The sequence below is a fragment of the Rhinolophus sinicus genome, linkage group LG06 (genome assembly GCF_036562045.2).
Source record: "Rhinolophus sinicus isolate RSC01 linkage group LG06, ASM3656204v1, whole genome shotgun sequence".
NCBI lineage: Eukaryota > Metazoa > Chordata > Mammalia > Chiroptera > Rhinolophidae > Rhinolophus > Rhinolophus sinicus.
Window position 1 is genome coordinate 130,134,615 of NC_133756.1, and position 21,266 is coordinate 130,155,880.

A 21,266-nucleotide genomic window follows, 5' to 3' on the forward strand; every position below is an offset into this window, starting at 1 on the left:
GGCACACTTTATGACTATGCTTTGTACACATTGTCTTGAAGAGTCACAGGGCCGATCATTGAATTTAACATGGCTCTATCAGTTGAATATGGATCAGTTCTTCTGTCACAGTTAAGGTGCTGATCAGTAAAGACTGTGGCTCTAAGAGTCAGAGCGGAATATGTGGGAGGATCCAGAAAACTTGGAATCATCCTCAGTATCCATTAGCCATTGTCTTCCCCTGGTCTGTTAAGCATTCTTTTCTCCTCATCCCATGAGGCTATTTCTGCTCTATTTTTAGATTTTGAAAGAGGCATCAAATTGTCCTCATGTGCCAACATTCTTTGTTGTAGCCACACAACTAGAGTTAAATCCTAAAATAGCACCAGGGTCTAATTACAAATCAAGCCTGGGAGGAGATTTACTACCCTCCTCCCCAACACACACACACACACACACACACACACACACACACACACACACACAAGTGCAAGGTATCTTGTAAGGAAGCCAGAGTCCCATTTTTCTCACTGACTTACTAAGATTTAAAACATAATGGCCCAATAGTGGTGAGAGTGTAAGTGAATAGCCTTTCCCATATACAGGGAAGGGGGTTTAAATTTGCATAAACTTTCTGGATAATTTGGTAAAATGCATCAAACAATTTAAAAATGTTTATATTCTTTGAATTAGTAATTCCATTTCTAAAAATAAATCCTAAGGATATAATAATGCAAATGTGTAGAGATTTAGCTACAATAATGTTCATCATACTATTAAAATAGCAGAACATTGGATAAACCTAAATTTCCAACAGAAAGAGATTAGTTGAATAAATTTTGGCATATCTATGCAATTGAAATTCTTTACAGCTATTAAGACATTATAGTATGAAAGAATATTTATTGGTATGGAAAGATTATTGTATTTTAAAGATATTTCAACAGGTTATAAATAGCATACACAGTATGATACCTTATATGAGAGCAAGACAGGCAGACAGACAGACAGACAGACAGACATAAGCTTGAACCAAATGTTCATAGTGGTTATTTTCAAGAGAGGTATTATGAGTGATTAGTATTTTCCACTTTTTCTCTAATGTTTATTTCTAAATATTTTCAGGGCATTTATACCACTTTCGTGTAAGGAAAAACAATAATTGTAGCTACCCGTAGACTCATTCTGCCAGAGAGGTGATCAACCTGTTCTTACTGACACAGGATAGGGTGGGAGGAGAGCCTTTCTGATGCTTCTTTCATCCGGGAAGCTTATTTTACAAATGAGGAAATAGGGGTCCACAGCGGGCCTCGCAGAGCAAGTCAGAGCATATGGAAAAAATTCATTTCAGAACTTCTGTGACTTAACAAAGTTTCCTTCTCACAGAGCTATCTTCTAAAATAGCAAAAAGCCCAATAGAGATCACTTCAGCGTGTGGTTTTCAAAGTATGCTTTTAGAACTAGAGGTGACAGGGAGATGTCTCAGGAACTGTGGGTGCAAGCAGGGGGTAGGTAGAGCCTGGTCCACTTTGATTCCCTACCCTGAGCCGTATCAAAAGCAGTTCCATTTTGTATTGGTCAGAGTTCTCCAGAGAAATAAAACCGAAAAGAGATTTTACACACACACACACACACACACACAATTGGCTCCCATTATTATGGAGGCTGAGAAGTCTAGACCCAGGAGAGCTGATGGTATAGACCCAGGCTGAGTCTGAAGCAGCAGGAGAGCTGATGATGTAAACTCAGTCCAAGTCTGGAGGCCTGAGAACCAGGAGAGCCAATGGTGTAAGTTCCAGTCTGAGTTCAAGTCTGAAAGCAGGAGAAGACCTGTGTCCCAGCTTGAAGCCCGTCATGCAGAAAGAGAGAATTCTTTCTTTCTCAGCCTTTTATTCTATGAAGGCCTTCAACAGATTGGATAAGGCCCACCCACAATGGGGGAGGCAATCTGCTTGGCTCAGTCTATAGATTCAAATGTTAATCTCACCCAAAAGCACCCTCACAGACACACCCAGAAATAATGTTTAACCATTAGACGTGGCCCAGTCAAGTTTACACATAAAATTGACCATCACACATGTTTAGTGTTTTATTGTTTTGTTTTAATTATGGAAAAGCAGAGTTCTTTTCCTTTCATTTTATCATGATCTCTAATTTCTATCCATTAGGATGCTTTAGATCGACAGTACTAGTAAATCTAACTCAAAACAGCTTATAAAATGGGAATTTATTTGCTTTCATAATTATGAAGCCAAGATGTGAGTCAGGCATCAGGCGTTGTTCAATCAGGCCTTACGTTTGGTTGCTCTTGACACACTGTTAGCTTTTTTTTTAACTCCATGTTCTGGCTTCTTTCTCATCCTGCCTCTCCTTCTGATCATTTTGTTACATTTAGGGAGCAACAGTGCATTGCCCCTCTACCCACCACCCTGCCCCTCATGCCAGCCCTCAGGCAGAATACTTGATATTCACTCTGATTAGACCATCCCAGAGTCAATCACGGTAGCCACTGGGCTGTCCTGCACCATTTGGTTTAAGCAGCCTTTTGGAAAAGGGTGGATGGGGTTACCTTGACCAGCAGACTATATGGGCAGAGGCCAAATTCATCCTGCTGCCCGTTTTTGTAAACAAAGTGTTGCTGGCACACAGCCAGACCCTTTTGTTTACTTATTGCCTATGGTTGCATTCATGATACAGCCGCAGAGCTGAGTAGTTGCAAAGTCTCAAATATTTACTCTCTGGCGATTTACAGAAAGTTTGCTGATTCCTGCCTTAGATTCATCGGGTCCCACTCCTGGAGCTGAGGTAGAGTTAATCTTATCCAAACTTTAAAGATGATGCTATAGAACACAGAGAATAGATATAGTGGAGAAGAACTCTTACGCTCTACAGACCATTAAAATAATTTCCTTTCTGATGTGTGCATTGCCAGACAATCCTTCAGGCCTACCTCATGCCGCCTTTTCTCACCAGCACAGGGTGGGCTGTGTTCCAAAGTCCTCTTGGGGTTCCTAGTTGGGGTTCAATTTATCCCCTAGCAAGCTCCCCCCCCCCCGCACCCCCCTTCCATCCTCTCCCAGTGTCATTCTTTTCTTATTCTAGGATCTTCTGTTATTCTAGACTGTTCTATTCAAGTGACAGGAAGAGCCTGTTGAAAGTAAGATCAACACAGCTGAGTCACCCAGGCTTTCCTCCTTTCAGGATGGCTCTGTGGACACCAGACTATCCTACATGGTCCAATTCAGCTCTGCCAAGTTTGCCACAATTTTGTTGCCAACACTCTCACACATTCAAACTCTGTTTCCTTCTCTAAAACCACTGTGCCTATTCTCTTATGGAGGTGACAATGACTATAATTTTCTGTGTACTAGACTAAGCATATAGTATAAGCCTTGTCTTTTAATCTTTACGGATCTCTAAGAGGTAAGTCTTATTCACAGACACCCATTTTAGAGATGAACAAATTAAGGCTCAGCTAGATTTCATAATTTTTCCATAGTCATCATTTAGTAAGTGATGGAACAAGGATTTGAACCCAGGTCTGGCTGAATCCACAGTGCTGACTACTTAACTATTATACCGTATTGCTTCTTTTTATTTCTATCCACAAAAGCAACTGTCTCCAAGATATCTATCGGGATCCTGCCTAGTTTCCTCTCATTTCTCAGTCCGTCAAGGAAGCTAGGAGACTCATAGCCCTCCCATCCGTTTCTGTTGGGTTCTGACATTGTCTTCACATTCAAGGGTATTAAATACAGGCAAGTAGGTTATTTTTCCTTTTTTGAAATAGACTATGCCTTAGGAGACCTTAATTTATAGACAACCAAATGAGGGAGAAACAGTTGACCAGAGGTAGTCCTTAGAGTAACTAAACAACAGGTCCCCAGTGTTTATACTCATTCATACCCTAATATTCCCATCTTCTACCAGGAAAGAAGCCTCAGTCTAGTGGGTCCTGGGTAGAATTCCAGCATTCAGGCAGATGGCTGAGGCAAGTCAGGTTCTCCAGAGAAACAGAACATATGTATTATATATGTGTGTGTATCTCTATCTATCTCTAACTCTATATCTCTATATCTCTATCTCATTTATCTACATCTATATCTATCTATCTATCTATCTATCTATCTATCTATCTATCTATCTATCTATCTACCTACCTACAGAGAAAGGTGTAGAATATATAGAATATAGATATAAATATACAGAGAGATTGAGTATGAGGAATTGAATCATGTGATTATAGAGGCAGAGAAATCACACCATCTGCCCTCTGCAAGATGGAGACCAAGGAAAGCTGGTGGTGTCATTTCAGTCTGAGTCTAAAGGCTTGAAAACCAGGGGAGCTCATGGTATAAATCCCAGAGTAAGGGAGGAAGACTGATGTTCCCCAGCTCACTCAGGCAGGCAGGAAAGGAAAAAAAATCCTCCCTTTCTCTCTTTTTGTTCTGTTCAGGCCCTTCTATCCAAAGGATTGAGTGATGCCCACCCACATTGCGGAGGGCAATCTACTTTACTGAGTCCACCAATTCAAATGCTAATCTCGGGGGATCGAATATATGGTGATGGAAAAACTGACTCTGGGTGATGAACACACAATGGGATTTATAGATGATGTAATACAGAATTGTACACCTGAAATCTATGTAATTTTACTAACAATTGTCACCCCAATAAATTTAATAAAATAAAATTAAAAAAAAAAAAAAAAAAGAACAAATGCTAACCTCATTGGGACACACCCTTTTAGACACACCCAGAAATAATGTTTAATTTTGACACTCAAAGGCCTGGTCAAATTAACCATCACAGACCTGTAGATTACATAAAACCTAGCAAAATGAAGCTCACAGAAGCTAACCCTTGCTCCATGTGCACAATGAGTTAGGGAAAAACTAGGAAAGCAGGGTAACAGAATGACTAAGAGCATGGGTGTTAAGTTCAGGTCCATATTTGAATCCTAGTTGTGCTGTTTTCTGACTCTGTAAACCAGCAAGATACTTCAATGTGCTAGATTTCCGTTTCCTTATCTTTAAAATGGGGATAATAGTACCTACCACATGGGGTAAGTGGGGAGACTGAGTGAGGTAAAACACAGAGTCTTTCCCTTAGTGCCGGGCACATAATAAGTGCTTACTAAATGCTAGCTGCAATTAGAAGCCAGTGTCCTCATCTGCCATCGAGGGCTCCTTTCATTCTCTAGGTATTGTCCTTGGTTGAGGTCATCCATACCTCTCTTTTCCTCCCCTGGCTTGCCCTGGGGCCTTATACCGCCCCTCAGTGTCTCCTTGCATTTTCTGGCCCTGCCTCTGAGCTCAACCTGGACTTCTGATGACACCAATTGCCCAGCATGGTTTCCATTAACTGTAAGCATTTGCCTTTTCCTCCTTCAGAAGGACCCTGTGTCTTGGGAAATGAAAAGTCAAAACACCAGACCTGTTGCAAAGGGCTTTTTTCCCCTTTCACTTAAGAGTCCTCAGAGGTAAAAAAAAAAAAAAATAGATTGAAATGTTTCCCAGTCAAGTGCAGCCCTCACAGGGCTCTACAATGGACCCTCGGTGGGAGCTTTTTACACCTTCCCCAACTTCTAGCCACAAATTGATCAGACTGACGTCCCTGGGGTCTGCCTCGTCATTGTAGTCAAGAAGAGCAGAGTGCATCTTCCATTAGTTGTGATTAGTGGTTAAAACGACTCTTTTTTTTTCTTAGAAGGTGAGAGAAAAGGAGTTTCTCCTTGGGGAAGAGAATTAAGTGGAACATTCAGTCTGCACCTTTTTCCCCCCGGGTTTTCAAGACATGACTGACCCATAAATCTCAATAAAACCCATAACCGAATGGACAAATATCTAAGAATAAGTTCAAAGAGGGATAGAGCCAAAAAAAGTCTTTGGCCATGACTCATTCATAGGACTCTTCACGCGAGCAGACAAGGCTGCCACATTCTCAGAATCATGGGCCACCACTGGCATGAGCCAAAACATCCCCGCTCCTGGTATTATGGATGGGTAGACTGAGTCTCAGAGAGGAAGGGCCAGCTGGACCATGCGGCGGTCTCCACTTCCAGGCTAGGAATCTGGCACTGCACTGGGCTTGCTCCATCCCTGGAGACTGTGAACATGACAAGCACCGCTTATGTTTTAGGAAGTTATTTTCTTCTTTGTAAATAGGTCTAGGACATGGATCTCCCTGGGTCATTGGGAGGATTATTGAAAACACAAATGGATCATAGACACGGACAATAGTTTAGTGGTTACCAGAGGGTAAGGGGGAAGTGGGGTGGGAGATGAGGGTAAAGGGGATCAAATATATGGTGATGGAAAGAGAACTGATGCTGGGTGGTGAGCACACAATGTGATTTATAGAGGATGTAATACAGAATTGTATACCTGAAATTTATGTAACTTTACTAACAATTGTCACCCCAATAAACTTTAATTAAAAAAAAAACACCACAAATGGAAATATGTTAGGGAGAATCTGACACCAGCATTTCATAGGGTTGACAGGAGATGTGTGTTGAATCTAGATAAAGCTTGCTTTTCTTTCTTGGTGGTGGTGAGGGGGATTAGCTACTATTTAGGATTAGTTATGTATGATACTGCTCTCTTCTATGAAATGTATCTTCATTTTCCTAATTGGAAAATGGATTCAAATCCAATTCCTAATTGGATTTTGAGAGCTCACAAGTGCTCAGAACATTCGTTGGTTGTTTGAGTCCCTTGGGTTATTGTCACAGCTTCTTCCAGTGCCCACAGCGGCGCTTAGCTATGCTATGGCTTGCTCAGTACTGGTTGGTCCTATACAACAGGTATTGGCTGAATTAGAGGAGGTAAAAGATACCTTTTAACATGGGTTTTTTACAGTCCCAGTTTCCTCACCACAATCCTGTAAGGTGAATAGGACAGATATGCTCACCTTTATTTTTCAGGTATGAAAGTTGAGATTCAGAAATTTTATTAACTTATCTATGGTCACACAACAATGAATGGATGAACGGAAGCTAAAATGTGAGTTCCTGCTTACCTGTCCAGGGGGATTTCCACCATACATGGATCAGGAAGCTTGTGTGAAGTCACCCCTGGCTGATGATCTGTAGCTCTACTCTGAATGTTGTTGCCAATGGACAAACCAAGTGAAATACTGTCAAATGCAATGTATTTGTAATCATGAAGGATAGTTAGGTTCTGGAACCTAATGTGGAGATGGTATATCGTAGTTTCTAAAATGCTTTCAGTGGCATTATCTCATGTGATCTTAGAAATAGACCTGAGGGTAACTTTACTATTAATATTATTTCTATTTATTCTTGCAAAAAATGTGAAAATGGTGAAATAACTTCTCAAAGAGCACATGGACAAAAAAGTTAGAATCTATATTTGAAAACTGTTCTATCAAGTCTGTCATCTTTCCACTAAACTAAATTGCACCCAGCAATGTGCATTATTTTTAGTAGCTACCATCAATGAAGTTATCCATTTAATAACTAATTATTCAGTTCCTACCATGTGCCAGGCCCTGTGCTGGGTGGAGTGTGATAAAATCATTAATTAAATATACCAATGCACTAACCATGTAAATGTTGATTAAATCAGGAATACATAATAACTAGGTTATCATTGTAAAAATGAGGTAAATGACAACTAGTTCTCCCCTTTCATTTCCTGGGCCTCACATTTTCTTGTTCTTTAGCAGCATCTCTTGGCTCCTTCATGGCTTCCTTCTCGCATATGCCTGACGTCACTGATGCTCAATGTAAAGAGGATCCGCTCTGGGAAACCATTCATGCTTTACTTCCGCGACCCCTGCCTCTAATCCTCCCACTTTCCTGTGTTTCCCCTGGTAGATGTTTAGCTGTGCTGTTTCTGTCTAGTCCCTTCATAATGATGACCTGGCTTTCATTTCACTATTGCCTCAGAATGCTGACCCCTGATCGCTCCTCTTGACTCTTTGTACTACCGTGTTTCCCCGAAAATAAGACCTAACTGGAAAATAAGCCCTAACATGATTTTTCAGGATGACATCCCCTGAACATAAGCCCTAATGTGTCTTTTGGAGCAAAAATTAATATAAGACCCGGTCTTATTTTCGGGGAAACATGGTAGTTACTTGGCTGTGTGCCCAAGTTACCTAACCTCTCCAAACCTCAGTTTTCCTCATCTCTACATTGGGGGTAATAATACCTACCTCATAGGATTCTAAGGAGGATTAAATGGGTTGATACATGTAAAGTGCTTAGAATAAGTGCTCAATAAGTGCTAGCCATTCATATTTCTTTCTATTATAACTTTATATGAAGATATCTCTTCTTCGTGCCTTCCTGGGCTCTTAGGCCCAGCCTGGGTGCAGCACATAACCCCCGCTTATCTAGGAGGGAATCTGCACAGGATCCACAAGCACCATCAGTAGCTACACTTTCCAGAAGGGGCCTATGTGTTGCTCATATATTGGTGAAGTGCCACCTCTTAACCTCTTGTTTTCCAGGACTACTGGGACAGACCCTGGGTGCTTGTGCTCACGGCTCCTAGACCAGAGCTCACCTTCGCCTTCCACACTGGAGAGGTTTTACAGGGGCCTATTTGCTCAGCACTTTGGCTCCTGGATCTCTTGAGGACAGCCAGCCCCTTAGAAACATACAGGACACTCCCCACCTCTGAAAGGGGCAGGGTGGTGGGGAGTGGACAGCTCTGCTTCCTTATATGGATTGCTTTTTGTAACACACCCGAGTTTATAAGGAAATGCAATTGAAGCTGCCATTATGTTTAAAAAAATCAAGACATTCAGTTATGAAACATAGAACATATAATTAACTTTATTGAGCAGAACAAAGCATTTTATAAAAACTCACTCAGACTGAATTAATATAAGGATACTTAGCATAATGTGTATAGTTTAAATTACCGCCTACTAATCATCAAGCAGTTGAGTGGTAAAGTTGTTAGACTTTCAATTTGCAAACAAGTAGAAGAAGGAAAGGCTTATTTTTACTTTCTGATGATTAGATAGAGCATACATTTGTTCAACTGTGGTGTGGGTTCACACCAGAGAGACAGGGGTTCTAGTGACATCTCAGACTGGTGACGTTGTTCTGCCTGTCATGGTTCATGTCTATTTCACGGAACCAGTCAGTCTGGGTTCCTGTCCCATGCAGCCACTGACTCTTCATTCCTAAGATCACCGCATCCCACTAGGAGCAAAGCTCCTTTCCTCCCATCCACATCCTGAGGCCAGTTTTGATCCAAGATGAGAGCTATTTAAAGAACCATAATAAATTAATGGCTCAGGCTAACTGCTTGGACTCAGCTTCAAGTTTCTTTTTCTACCTGCTGACATATCTCTCCTTATGCTGCTACTCCACCCTCGTGGATTTCCATGTATTTCTGATTCCAGGTGCACCATATAAGATTCTTCCTGCTTGATGTCCACTTCTAGCTTCTTTATATGCAAGTTTCCAGATCCCTGTTCTGTTCAGGAAGAAACACAAGGGATGAAAGTGTTCCAGTGTATCCTGTCCTGTGGAAGAGAGAGTGGGGAAGATTTGTAATCAAGTAGGTAGAGTCTCAGCTTGGGCATTGACCATTCAAACGAATTTAAATAACTACCGTGTTTCCCTGAAAATAAGACTGAGCCAGACAATCAGCTCTAATGCGTCTTTTGGAGCAAAAATTAATATAAGACCCAGTCTTATTTTACTATAAGACTGGGTCTAATATATAATATAATATAATATAATATAATATAATATAATATAATATAATATAATATAATATAATATAATATAATATGAGATAATACTGGGTCTTATGTTAATTTTTGCTCCAAAAGACTCATTAGAGCTGATTGTCCGGCTAGGTCTTATTTTCAGGAAAACACGGTATATCAGAATAAGTGAATTAGTTGGGAATTTTGGTTATAAGTGACAGAAAATACTGCTCATACTGGGTTAGGAAACAAAGGGGATATTTTTCATCATGTAACTGGAAAGTCTAAAGGTAGAGATAGCTTAGCTTCGACTGGGTCCATATGATGTCATTGAGACTCGACCTCTCTATCTTTCCTCTCTGTCATATGCTGTGATGACTTCATTTTCATGGATGGCTGAAACTGCTCTTCACCTTATATCCTCTCAGCAGAAGTGTCATTGGGTCTAATTTATTTATTTTTATGTACTCATCTATGACGCATGGCTAGACAGTCACAGCACCCTGATTGACTTAGGCCAACTGGGTCACCTCTGGGCCTCAGTGTCCTAATCTATAAAATAGGCCCCATTCTTTAACAGATATGTCAAACTCTTGTTCAGGGATTTAGTGATTCTGCAGAGCCCCTTTAGAGGCTACCAGGGGGAGAGGGATATGTTCCTGCTTTTAGGAAGAGAGTGGCCAAGGCTCCCTTTCCTTCACATTATTTCAGTTATCAGGTACTATTTCAGCTGATTTTTAATTTTAAATTTTTTTTGATTAAAGTTTATTGGAGTGACAATTGTTAGTAAAGTTACATAGGTTTCAAGTGTACAATTCTGTAACACATCATCTATATATCACATTGTGTGTTCAGCTGCTTTTTATGCACCTGAAATATGAATGTATCGGTTAGCTTTTGCTGCATAACAAAATAGGCCAAAGTATAGTGACTTAAAACTGTAATAATTTATTTGGATCACAGGTCTAAGGATCAGCAACTTGGGTTGGGCTCAGCTTAGTGGTACTTCTGCTCGTCTCAGCAGGGCTTACTTATGAGTCTCAGCAGCTGGTTGGTCAGTTTATGATTGCCTTGACTGAGATGGGTAGGGTGATTGGATCTCTCTTTACATAGCCTTTTTTCCTCCAAGAGCTTAGCATGGGCTAATTTACATGGTGATCTTAAGGTTCTAAAAAAAAAAAAAAAAAGCGGAAAAATAGGAAAAGCTTGCAATGAGCAAGTGCTTTGAGCAAGTCAATTCCAAGGGTCTGCTTGAATCATATTTGTCAACATCCCATTGATCAAAACACAGCAAGGCCAAACTAAGATTTAAGGAATAGAGACGCAGACTCTGTCTCTTGACAGAAAAAGTTGCTAAGTCACAATACAATGGGCATGCATACAGGCATTGATTGGAGGAATTTGGGGCCATTTCTGCAATCTACCAAGATAAACTTGAACATTTAAAGAAAGGGTATCATATTTTTAAAAGTTTGAGAACTCTGACCAGAGAGTCTCTAAGAGCCTTTTCGAACTGAGTCTCTCTAATTTTGATTAGTCTTGTAATTCTGGACTTTACTACTTATCCAGTTTCCCCAACCTCCTTCTCTGCCCTTCCCAGAATGTCACAACGTGGGGACCCCAAAAATCAAGGCCAATTAATCTAACCCAGGTCTGTGACCTACTTCAGTGTAAACCTCTAATTCATGCATACAGTGGGAAACTTGTTAATTTACAACTTGCCCCACTTTAAAAGTTCCAATCTAACTTGAGCCAGATTTTATGTTTTTTTTAAGCTGAGGCCTTTGATGTATAGGCGAGCACTTCACATCTTAAATAAATAACAGGTTAAATTCATATTTAGAGACCTGAACCAGGAGCAGCACAGTTTTCATTACTAAGACCTACTTTAAGCTGGATTCTAAATTAGAAGCTCTTCCAAGGAGCCTTAGAAGGATGACTTAGAAAAACTCTACACGATTGTCCTCAACATGCCTCTCCATCTCTTAGCCTGACAATCCCAGGCTTAGCCACGCTGAACCGTTTGGAGTCCCCTACACTCATATGCCCTGTGCTCTTCCTTGTCTCCTAGGCTTTGTTTATGCTTTTTTCTCCTTTGCCTGGAACACCTTCCAAATACTCCACTGAAACCCCTTCATCTGGATAATTCACTCATGTTCTCAAGGCCCTAACTTATGTGTTACCTCATTTAATAACCCTTAATGACTCGACACTCTACCAAGCCGTGGTTAAAGGCCTTTTCTCTTGTAACATTGGCACCCTATACTGAACAACTCAAAGAAATTATAAATTGCTGAAGTACTGTACCATCACTGACTTTGTTTTCTTGACTCTATTCCCGTCTAGTCTGTGAGCTTTGGGAGATGGACTTATTCACAGCTCTTGACATACAGTGGGCAACCAATAGATATTTATTGATTGAATTAAATATCTTTGTTTCAGTTATGAATTTCCCTCATTTTTAAGTAACAGAGCCAGTATATTAATTAATAATAATAATAATAATAACAGTGGCAGCCAACATGTATTGAGTGCTTACTAGACATTGTACTATGTACTCTACTTGCATTATCTCATTTAATCTGCCTAAAAATTTTATGAGGTAAGTTATTATTATTATTATTATTATTATTCCTAATTTAGAGGTGAGGAAACTAAAGCACAGAGCAATTAACTTACCTAAAGACAAGGTGGCTAGAATGACAGGCAAACTTAGCTAGTTTTACCAGTTGGGATGCTTCTGACTGCAAGTGTCAGAAACCCAAAAGTAAAATGATTGAAAAAATAAGAATGATTAATTTTCTGTTCTTTATGTTGGATAGTTTCTGTTGCTGTGTCTTCAAATTCAGTGATCTTTTCTTTCACAGTATTTAATCTGCTATTAATCCCATTCAGTATATTTTTTTATCCCCCAAATGGTTTGTTTATCACTAAACATTCCATTTGGCCCTTTTTTATATTTTCAATTTTTTCCTCATTATTCTCATGTTTTTCTTTATATATTTAAGCATATGAATAACATTTATAACAATTTCTTTAAGGTAATTGTTTACTAATTCCATCAATAGCTTTGTTATTGCAAGTCCAGAGCAGTCTTTTAACACCAGGAAAACACTACCCAATGTCTTTCTACTCTGGCTAGGAGGAGACCAGATTCTTCCCAGACTTATTTAACTTCAGAATTTTTTGACCTGCTGCCTTCTATTATTTATTTTTCCCACCTTTGGTAGTTCTCTCCCATACTTTCATTGATTAGTCTGCACTAAGCTGAGGACGTGTGGGGAACTCACTGAAGTTCTCTAGATTCCTCTCTCTCTCTCTCTCTCTCTCTCCCCTTCTCCCTCTTCTTCTCCCTCTCTCTCTCCTTCCCTCCCTCCCTCCCTCTCCCCATCGACTCCTTGCCTACTTGCCTGCCATCCAAGCCACCTTGCTCTGCTCTGTGAATGCTTGTAGCTTTCTAAGGTGATATTTGTGCAGTGTTTACCTGTCTAGCTCGATCTGTTACTAGTACACTGACACCACTAACAGCCAGACATAAAACCTTTGGATATTGCTTCACCTGCTCACCTGAAGCACTTCTGCCTGCTGGTTCTGCCTCCTGATTCTTCCCTCATCCTTTTGGAATGCCCTCATGGCAGCTTCCAATTCCCTCTGTTTTTATGTTGTCCTGACTGGTTATGTGGAAGCATCACTCTTCTTTACTGTCGTAGCTGATATGCATTGAACCTCAGAAGAAGAGGCTGAGATCCCAAGAGGTTCAGGAGCAGAAATCAAATAACAGAAGAAACAGAGTCCAAATTGGGAAAGAGAAGCTGCTGTTGAAACAAGCCAGAAGGATAGGCACAGAAAGGAAGGCCAGGTATGGGGGGTGAATTGTGGGGGGATAGGTCAGAGTTAGGGGAAAGATGGAAATGATGAAGGAGGACCACATCTGAGATGAGAACAGTGGAGTGAGGTTAGCCTGCTTCTGTTATCTGCCCAGATTGTTATGTAAGCATAACCAACCCACACATCATATGCCTAGCACCCATGAGGTGGCATTGCTCAGACCCTGCAACCACCTCTCCCAGCCTTGTTGATGTTTGGCTCTAGTGCTGCTCATTGTCTGTTTCCTATTTTTCATCCCGTATCTTTCCCCCCAGCATTTAATGAGTGTGTATCCCCTTTGTATTTCTTTATGATGTTTTCTGGTTCTCAACATCTGCATCACACCAGTAGCTTTAAACTGAATCCAAACCTCCCCACTGGTCAGTTGGTCAGCTGGCTTTGTTGATGCCCTATCCAGACCTGTCCAAGTCTCTTTGAACAAAGCCCAGACACCTAATAGTGGCACTCATTTAGTACTTTTTTTTATACTTAGTTATGAGCTTGTACTTTACAGAGATGACTACATCATAAGCCCTGGGTGAGGGACGCTAGGAAGGGTGAAACGGATAGGTTACGTCCATCTTCCCAAGCTCAGATTCTTGCGTGAAGCTGCAGAACCATAGCTAAGCCTGGGCTTTCTGGGATATGTCCCACAAAGCCTCCTGTCTTTAGGATTTCTGCCTCTGGAGTTAAGTTTTAAAGAAGTTACTGAGTTTTGAGGACACAGCCTCTTCATTAATTGTGGTGTCACTATCTAGGGCCTCCAGGGGAGATTCCAGTTCATCCGATTAGTTGTAAATCTGATCCTAATGAGGAGCACGCAGGATGACTGAGGGTCATGTATGCCTTGGGCAGAAATATGGTGTGAAGCAGGTTTACAAATTGGAGCTGGCCCCAGATATTTCTTCCTTTCAACTCTTAAGTACTTAGACAAGGTAGCTCGCTTTAACATATGTTGACTATATCTTCTAATTAAACACTGAAAACTACTTTTTAATATATATTCAAAATTATAAAATAATTGCTAAATTATGTAGATTTTTATGGTGGGCTTGAAACAAGTCAATTTTTTAAAATTGGCACCTTTTGCTGATTCAAAGATGTTAATCACAGGGCCCCTAATGGGCCTATCAGACTTCTCTAATGTATTCAAATAAAATGAGCAAAATCATTAAATGCCCAAATATTGATTTAAAGTGCTCCAAGTGGTAATGAAATTTGGCTCTCCACTTGAGACAGGGCACACTGGCTGTGTACTTTAATTTCAAGGAAACTGCTGAAGTGTGAGAAGGGTGGAAATAAGACACACACACACACACACAGAGAGAGAGAGAGAGAGAGAGAGAGAGAGAGAGAGTTTAAGAGACAGAAGATACCAGCCATTAGACTGCAATAAACCATCGCTTTAAACAAAGAGAAGGTAATAGTTAAAAAGATCTTGTTGGCCCAATAAAATTGCAAAAGCACCCAAGGTAAATACCAACCCAGACTGCCTTTAAAAAGGGATGAGGAAAGGAGAAAAGGTCAGACACTGGACTCTAGAACCTTCCTTTTAAAAACCAGCATGAAATGAAATTCAGAAAGAATGTCCATCGTAGATAAGGCAAGTCCATGCATCCCCATGACCCAAACACCCATGTATTAGTTTCCAAGGACTGTGGTAACAAATTACTCCAATTATCATGGATGAAAACAACAGAAATGTATTTTCATGGCATTTTGGAAGCTGGAAATCTGAAAACAAGGTGTGTCCAGGGCCACACTCCCTCCAGAGCCTTTATAGGAGAATCTGTTCCTTTTCCAGCTTTAGGTGGTTGCCAGCTTCCTGGTCCTGTGGCTCCATCACACCAGTCTCTGCCTCTGCCATTGTCTCTGTGAATCTGCGTCTACTCGTCTTCTGTCCATTTTATAAGGATACTTGTCATTGAATTTAGGACATACCCAGATCTCAAGACCCTAACTTAATCATATTTGCAAAGACCTTTTCCCCAAAGGTACTGGGGATTAGGATGTAGACATGTCTTTTTAAGGGTCACCATTCAACCCACTATAATCCATCATACTTTTGGTTCACCTAGTGAAAATTCTTCAAGAGCATTATCTATGGGATGAAGATGAACCAAGAAGTATATTTTACAAAAAGCTAAAGGCCAGTGAAAAACTAATGTCGCATTCTGAACGATGGGTGAGGGAGTGTTTCTGGCAGAGGAAATAGGTTATGACTAGGCCTGGAAGGGAGGGTGAGAAATGGTGGCCATCTGGGAGAAAAAGGAAAAGAAAGAGGCAGTAGAGAGAGATTGCGGTGATTGCAGAGCTACATAAAACAAGGCCTAGCCAACGGTATAGTTTGGATATATCCTGAGGGTAAGGGCAAATCACAGAAAGTTTAATCCGAGAAAGGATACAAATTTGTACTTTAGGTATAAGAAGTGTACTCAGTTATTCATCTAATATTGGCAGGAACCAAGAGCACTGATTCATTCTCAAAATTGATAAAATGTTTAAAATAAAATCAAAAGGTAGCTTGAAGATAATTTCTAATAGAATAAAAAGCAATATATTCCTTTTTTTTTTCAATGTAGCATGTAATTTATTTTTAGTATTTTGTTTTAGTTGCAAATAATTTTTTTCCAAATTTATTTATTTGTTTTTTAATTAGTTTCAGGTGCACAAGACAAAGCAAAACTTAGACGTTTATCATTTATATCCCTCACACTGTGTATATTCCTTTCAAATGAATTTGTTTTCTTAGTTTCAGGTGTACAAAGCAACATAATAGTTAGACATTTACACCCCTCACAAAGTGATAACCACCCTCCCCCAAGCTACTACCCTCTGACATCTTATATAGCTGTTACAATACCATTGACTATCTTTTTTATGTTATACTGCACCTCCTAAGACTATTTATTTATTGATGGATTGATTGATAGTTGACCTACAATATTATTCTACTTCAGCTTCAGTTGTACAGCACATTGGTCCTGCATCTACACAGTCTATGAAGTGATCGCCTTAGCAAGTCCAGTGCCCATCGGGCACCTACATCATCTTTACAACATTGTTGATTATGTTCCCCATTCTGTATTTAATATCCCTGTGACTGTATTGTGTCTACTAATTTGCTCTTTCTAATCCCTTCACCTTCTCCCCATCCCCTTCCCCTCCCATCTAGCAACCAACAGGTTGGTTTTTTTCCTGTATCTCTCTGTCTATTTTTGTTTCGTTTGCTCATTTATTCTTTTTTAGATTCCACATATAAGTGAGATCATGTGGTATTTGGCTTTCTCAGTCTGACTTATTTCACTTAGCATAGTATTTTCAAGATCTATCCATGTTGTTGCAAACGGTAAAATTTCATTCTTTTTTATAGCCGAGTAATACTCCTTTGTATAAATGTACCACAGTTTCTTTATCCAGTCGTCTATCATTGGGCATTTCGGTTGTTTTCACATCTTGGCTATTGTGAATAGCACTGCAATAAACATAGGGGTGCATATATTTTTTTGAATTAGTGTTTTGGATTTCTTTGGATAGATACCCAGGAGTGGAATTGCTGGGTCATAAGGTAGTTCCATTTTCAATTTTGGGGGGTACTTCCATACTGTTTGCCATAGTGGCCACACCATCAAATGAATTTTTAAAAGACATTACTACAAACAATTGTCATCCATCATAGTGTTCCCTGTGCACATTCTCTCCGTGAGACTCTGTCACATGCCCAGAGCCACAGCAACCAGAGCACACCACTTGGCCCACACACCAGAATGAATGTGGAACCCAAAGGACAGTTCAGAGGCTTGGGAATTTGAACAATAAAAGGTGAAGACCCTGCTCAGCACTCCTGTTGGAGGAGCTGTATGGGTCGTCTAAGCCAAGGATGAGCTGGTAATGAAGAGGCCAGAGGCTGTGTGCAAATAGGGAAGGTGGTTCACTAAGAAGAGCACAGGACGGAGCAGGCGCACAGAAGCATGAGATGAAAGCCTCGGTAGTCAGTCATAGGTGTCACCTTTCCGTACCTGTAAACTAAAACTACTTCACCTCCAAGAAAATCGAGGTTTCTGTTCCTTTAAATAAACTTCTTAAGACAAAAACATCACCCTTAGCTAAAGAAAGCACAAGAAAACACAAAAGCAACATACATTATAACATTGGTGATGTAAAACTTAGTAGTCCTGACAGCAGATATCTATGGGTTAAAAGTTCCTAATAAAATAACAGTATAAGTAACAATTCTAGGATTGCCTTCCTTTACTTCCTTGTGAGGTGAAGAGCCATCTGATTATAAGATTAACAAATAAATGACTTTTGAAATTAAACAGCTCCTGCACTCTGAGAGAGTTAGGACCTACTCCCAATCCTCGCTGCACCCTCCTGCCTCTGTTTGGTACTTTTACTGTTGTCATTGTTAAGTGACAATGCTCATATTTTGAAACACAATGAATGTTTTCCTGATAGGATTCCTTCTTCCTGTCCCGAATGAATTTGTGTTTGTTAGTAAGCAGAATCTTAGGTGTCAGGCAATGGGTAGCATTGTGAAGAGCAAGAAAAAAAAAGGTTGAATATTTGTCAATGTACTTTATGTTAGAAATACAGTGATGGCTTTTCCAAGTGCTCTTGAAGAGTATCCCCTGGGTCAGTTCATGGATTGCCAAGTGAATGTAGAAGCCGACGTTTCGTTGTATGGAATGCCTACTAAGCAGAGGCTCCTTGTTTGGCCTTTTACACACTTCGAGCCTCTTAAATTTTGTCTTATCTCTATTTCTGTCTGTCTTGTTTGTTTTTATATCTGGGTCTTGGTCTCTCTCTCTCTCTCTCTCTCTCTCTCTCTCTCTCTCTCTCTCTGGCTTTATATGGATTGTTGATGCTTTATAAGAGCATTTACCCAGAATTTGCTGAAAAACATTCCATGCACTGAACAAGCATGAACAAGAAACTACTATGTGCTGTGAACCTTTGGTGCGTTACTGTTTTCAGCAAAGCCCTGTAGGACCAAACACCACCACTGTGACTGAGGAAGTGCTCTCCTGCCATATCCTGCCCCAACCTCTGGGTCACCACCCACCTCTACCAAGGCCCCTGCCTGCCAGGACAGTGGGATGGGTGCCACGGCACCTGCATCTTAGATTTCAATCCTCATAACATTTAGTCCTGAAAGTTAAGTCTTATTATCCTCATTTTACCAAGGAGGAAAATGTGACCTAGACATACAGTCAGTGGCTCATTGTCACACTGCTGTAAGAGTCAGGAATTACTCAGATTTGCCTGATTCCAAAGCCTGTATTCTTCAGACGCTAGCACAAAACATCCATTTTTTAAGAAGCCATGTGACAGCACCAAATTAAAAACAAAGCATTTGTCCTCCTTGCCAGTCAAAGGAGCGCCTGCTGTGGAACAACGGATGTAACCATTCACGTTCAATGTTTCTATGTTGTCTTCCTCTGTGGAAGGTGGCACCAGACCTCTGTCTCATTTCTCTGTACCCCTGGACTCTGCATAGCGACTGACAATAAATACACATTGATTGATGCCATAGGCACAGTGAGACTGGGAACACATAGGAAAAGAAAGTACCAGTGTAGCGCCTGCCCCAGAGGTGAGGCCGTGATCGCTCTCCCCTCCTACTGTGAGTCATGGCCTGCCCCTCACCAGGCAGACCGCACTCTTTATGCTATTCATTACCATGAGAGATGCCCTCCTCTCTCCTAAGCCTCCTATCTGCCCACTGGCATATTGTTGAATTATAATGCATAACTAATTAAAGGTGACCTCACGTCAGGCTGCTGGGTCTCCTGTGTCAGGACCAACCACAAAACCAGTCATCAGAATGTTTCCTCCCTCCTCCACCAGCGTCCCCTTTCGGGTGTGTGTGTGTGTGTGTGTGTGTGTGTGCACGCATGTGCTAATTTCAAATCCTTTCCCTGCATCAATGAGCAGATGAGATCCTCAGCCAGCTTTCATCTTTCAGAAAAATGAATAGTGCAGAGAGAACATTATCAAATGAGCTGTTGAAGAAGTCAGTGAATATGTCATTGAGTGTGACTGCTTCCCGAATGAATTTAGATTTATCTCTGTTATCTCCCCCACTCCCTCCCCCCGAACCCCCCTTGCCAGGCTTGGCCCTCAGGGCAGGGGGGTGCCACCATGAATCCTGACCGACAGCTGTCTCTCCTAGCTGACAGATCCAAAAGGGGCCCCTGAGCTGGTTTCCGAATTTGGTTTGTTAACATTATAAATGAGCTCATTGGGCAGCCCTATTAAACACCTCGTACCTCCCGCTTCTGCAATTTCTTAGAGGATTCCATTTCCATTAGGCAGATGGGAGAACGGGGCCACACTCACTAAGAAATTGTGTTAACATGTCAAGAGCTGCTGAATGGCTGTGACAACACAAGAACTAGAAAGCATCTGTTTTCCTCTTATCTGGGTCTTTCATTAAAATCAGGGAACTCCAGTTCTTGCACCATTCATTCATTCATTCGCCACATATTTATAGAACAGCTTTCCACTCAAGGAATTGTAAGTACAAGGTATATGTTGGCAAATAGAAGAGATGTGGTCCCTGCCCTTGTGTAGCACACACTTTAGTTTATAATCTATATCAAGAAGCAATTTTAATTGATTCCATGTTCTCAAAGAAATAGACTATGAAAACCAAAAGAAAAGATGGTTGTTTAGACAGAATGTCATGATCAGAACAATATCTTTGGGGCCAGGCAGGTCTGTATCAATCCTCTTGAATAGAAAAAAGAATTCATTGCATCTGGAACAGGATGCTAAGAATAAAAATAGTCATAAAAGAAGGAAACGCTGGCAACTGAAAATATAGGAAGAATAATAAAAATTCAATAAAAGTATTGGGAGATATAAGTGAGAAAATGAGAGGAAAAGACAAAGAGATGGTAATTAGGAGATAAAAGATAAGAAAATTAGATATTAAAAATAGGGGCCTAGAACTTGTTAATATGAGTTCCAAAGAAAGCAAAGAGAGGAAAGAGAGGAAATTATCAGAAAAATAGTACAGGAAAAATTTCCCACAATTAAAGAATATGTTGCCAGATTGCAAAGGTTCACTGAGGGTTGATAAATAGAATGAATAAAAGCCCTACCTGAGGGCACATCATTGTGAAATCTCAGGACATAAGCATAAAGAAGATTCTAGAAGCTACGAAGGTTATGGGAAAAGGGGAAAGAAGTCACACCTTGAGGACTGGAAATAAAGAGGACATCAGACATCTCAACAGCAACATGCAGAGCTGGAAAACATGCACTGGTGCCTTGAAAATCTTGAGGAATAATGACTTCAGATTTTGATCAAGCCAAATAAATGCTCATTGTATACGAGGATGGAACAAGGGCATTTTCGGAAAACCAGGTCTCTAAAAAGCAAATTGTCTCTCATGTGCCCTTTCTCCAGATGTTGCAGCAAAACGTGCTTTACAGAAGCAAAAGAATAAAACAGAATAAGAAAACATAGGATCCAGGAAACAAGGACTCATAATGGAAACTGTAGGATGCTGAACAAGGGCCTGCAGAGTAGTGGGTACAGCTTGGAAGGGAAGCTGGGGCCTCCCAGAGGATGCCTCTGGAGAGAACCAAAAGAATACCTTTTCTGATGTGTGCATACTGAAAAGAGGTTTAGAATTCTGCTACTATGTGGACGAATGAAGGATATTAAGCACTGTAGAAGTATTTGTTCATGAATTAAAAACAACAACTAT